Source organism: Sorex fumeus, unplaced genomic scaffold (genome assembly GCF_029834395.1).
Source record: "Sorex fumeus unplaced genomic scaffold, SorFum_2.1 ptg000098l, whole genome shotgun sequence".
NCBI classification, from domain to species: Eukaryota; Metazoa; Chordata; class Mammalia; order Eulipotyphla; family Soricidae; genus Sorex; species Sorex fumeus.
Genome location: NW_026606155.1, coordinates 18,738,454 through 18,742,085, shown reverse-complemented (window position 1 = coordinate 18,742,085; position 3,632 = coordinate 18,738,454). Strand labels below are relative to the sequence as shown.

Below are 3,632 nucleotides of genomic sequence, written 5' to 3'. Positions count from 1 at the left end.
GTGCTGGGGGTCAAACCCGGGTGGGCCACATGCAAGTTGCGACCTACTGTATTATCGCTTCAGCCCACAAATGTTTACATCTAGGTATCACCGGGGTGAGATCCAGGCAACCAGAACATCCATGATATAGAACCTTCCCATCACCCCTTCTGTGCTCTGCAGGGGAAGTCTGTTCTCTGCAGAAACCAATGTTTCTTTGGAGCCAAGAACTTCAGTTCTTCTTTGCCTTTGAATTAAGTAACAATTCTCAGGATTGGGCAGAATTAATGGGCTGGAGCCATAGCACTGCAGATAGGCCATTTGCCTTGCAAGTGGCCAACATGGCTGGCCCGAGTTCGATTCCTCCACCCCTCTCGAAGAGCCTGGCAAGCTACTGAGACAGTATCTCGCCCACACGGCAAAGCCTGGCAAGCTACCCGTGACATATTCGATATGCCAAACACAGTAACAAGAAGTCTCACGATGGAGATATTACTGGGCCTGCTCGAGCAAATCAATGAACAAGGGGAGGGCAATGACAATGACAGTGCAGAATTAATAGCAAGGCAGAGCAATTTTACCCCTAGAAATAGAAGTTTTGCCCTGTTTTGTTGAAATTCAACTGACCTTCCTCCCCCGAGTCTACAAGAAATCTATTTGCCTTTATTTGCGCATTCTTTTCAATTCTCCTGATCTAGAAATATAGCACTGTAGCACTCTCCTCCCATTGTTCATCGATTTGCTCGAGTGGGCACCAGTAACATCACACAACAAATTGTGAGATTTGTTGTTACTGTTTTTGGCATATCAAATATGTCACGGGTAGCTTGCCAGGCTTTGCCGTGTGGGCGAGATACTGTCTCAGTAGCTTGCCAGGCTCTTCGAGAGGGGTGGAGGAATCAAACCTGGGTCAGCTACATACAAGGCAAATGCCCTACCCACAGTGCTATCACTCCAGCCCAACTAGAAATGCAAATTTTAATATATCTTTTGAACTGGTGCGGCAGCCTCTCCAATTCCCTCATGCTACAAGGAGCCTTTATCTTTAGCTCTGGTTAACTTCTGTATCATCATGTCTGGGCTGGAGCAATAGGATAAGCGGGTAGGGCGTTTGCTTTATATGCGGCTGACCCAGGTTCAATCCACGGCATCCCGTATGGTCCTCCAAGCACTGCCAGGAGTAATTCCCGAGTGCAGAGCCAGGAGTAACTAATACCTGAGTATCATTGGGTGTGACCCAAAAAGAAAAAAAAATCATCATTTTTTAGGCCAGAGAGATAGTACGAGGGTAAATTATTTGCTTTGCATGCGACCAACTCAAGTTCAGTCCTTGGTACCCCATACGATCCCCCAAGCACTGCCAAGAATGGTTCCTGAGTGCAGAGCCAGGTTAAGTCCTGAGCATCGCCAAGTGTAAGCCAGGAGTAAGTCCTGAGCATCGACAAAACCAAAACCAAAACCAAATCATTATTTCCTGGGGATGCAGCTCAGTATCAGTATCAGAAGCCCCTCGCATGCCTGAGGCCTGGCTTCAATCCCGGAACTTGTTCCCAGTAATAATAAGACATAAAATAAATGTTGATAGATAATCATGATTTTGTCAAATAATCTTTCGTTGCTTAATTTTTGGTTTGGTTTTGGGGCCATACCCAGCAGTTAGCGGGGCCAACTCCCTGCATGGTGCTGTGGGACTGTGGGGTGCTTGGAAATGTGGGTTACTGTGGAAATTAAGGTGCTCGGAGAAATCTATGGGACTGTGGATCCATCATCAAAAAGAAGCAGGGGGAACCCTGCCAATGAATATCTTGGAACAGATTAAAACCATGATATGACGTAAGGATCACCAGCCTCAAACCCGCCCCATAGCATGAAGGCTGAACCCCTTTCACAGATACAGGGAACGGAGGCCCCGTAAGATCCAATTGGCACCAGTCCAGAGAAAGTTGGACCCTGCCTCAGGACAGGAGAAACTTCAGCAGAAACAGAAAGTCCTAAAAATAGGAATTTGAAAGACCTTCCACTAAGATTCAAAGTCCTTTCCCTAGATAACACCTTAGCAATAAGACTCTTAACCCCACAGACAGCCTCAAGAGGGTCAGTTTGGGAAAAATTCCTATAGAACCATCTTTGCGAAACCAACTTCCCCATTCTGGGGTCACCGACGTCTCAACTTAGGAAGCTGTAAACCTGAGGTAGGAAAATGACCAGTGTGAGTAGGATGCGAAATGACCTGAGTTACAAACGTCTATTTAGAAAACTTTCTGTTCAAGCAGGACCCTAGAGAAAGCCTTTCTAGGGTCTGTTGGCCATCTCCGCGTCCACAGTGCGATGGTCAATTCATTAGAAAGGAACACCTGGGCGGGGGGGGGGGGAGCTTTCGGGTCTGGGCGAGGCCTGGTGCTTGTGCGCGGACACAGGTGACCGTGGCGCGTGTGTCCCAGGCTGTGGTCAAAAGCCAACTTTGCAGGCTACAAGCGTGGTCTACGGAACCAGAGGGAGCACACGGCGCTGCTGAAAATCGAAGAAGTTTATGCTCTGGGATGAGACCGAGTTCTACCTGGGCAAGAGGTGTGCTTACATCTACAAGGTGAAGAACACCACAGTGACTCCTGGTGGCAAACCTAACAAAACCAGAGTGATCTGGGGAAAGGTGACCCGTGCCCATGGAAACAGTGGCATGGTTCGAGCTAAGTTCCGAAGTAACCTTCCTGCTAAGGCAATTGGTCACAGAATCCATGTGATGCTGTACCCCTCAAGGATATAAACTTACTGAAAAGTAAATAAATAAAGTCTAGATATTTTAAAAAAAAACTGTTTCTGGGCTGGAGTGATAGCACAGCGGGTAGGGCGTTTGCCTTGCACGCGGCCAACCTGGGTTTGATTCCCAGCATCCCATATGGTCCTCCGAGCACCACCAGGAATAATTCCTGAGTGAAGAGCCAGGAGTAACCCTTGTGCATCACCGGGTGTGACCCAAAAAGAAAAATAATAATAAATAAATAAATAAATAAATAACTGTTTCTTGGTAAATGAATGTTCTGGGTTTGAGAGACAGTAGAGAGTAAGGTCCTTGCCTTGCATGCAGCTGACCTGGGTTCAATCTCCAGCACCACATATGGTTCCCTGAATCCTGCCAGGAGCAATCCCTGAGCCTAGAGCTAGGAGCAAACCCTGAGCAGAGTCAGGTGTGGCCCAAAAACAAATGTTCTGATGCGAAGATAATCACTTCTTTGAAATGACACTTATTCTGTATATGAATCACATGATGTTTTTGTCGTGAGTATATTATTGATGTTAAATTACTCAAGAAGTGAGGACAATAAAGACCCAGCCTTGTGGTATACTGGTTGGAGCCGGTGGTGTCCAGGATGAAGAACCAGGTGACCAAAGAATGAATTCCAGTTTCTCTTAACATACATTTGCATAAGAAACATCGCACCCACCTGCTCCATGACCAAGTGTAGTCACAATCTGAAAATCCCCCCCCAGAGTTCTCCCCCTTCCCTGAAAAATCACAACTATTCCACTCCTATTCCTAAACTAATTGTGTATAAATCATGCTCCTCTCTCTCTCTCTCTCTCTCTCTCTCTCTCTCTCTCTCTCTCTCTCTGGAATATGCCCACTTTGACTCTTTGAGTATATACTATTTCAG

General features: G+C 46.6%; 1 pseudogene; it reads left to right on the top strand.

Moving 5' to 3' along the window:
* The first annotated feature begins 2,412 nt into the window (after positions 1–2,412).
* Positions 2,413–2,790, top strand: LOC130041265 (60S ribosomal protein L35a-like; annotated as a pseudogene).
* The last annotated feature ends 842 nt before the right edge of the window (positions 2,791–3,632 follow it).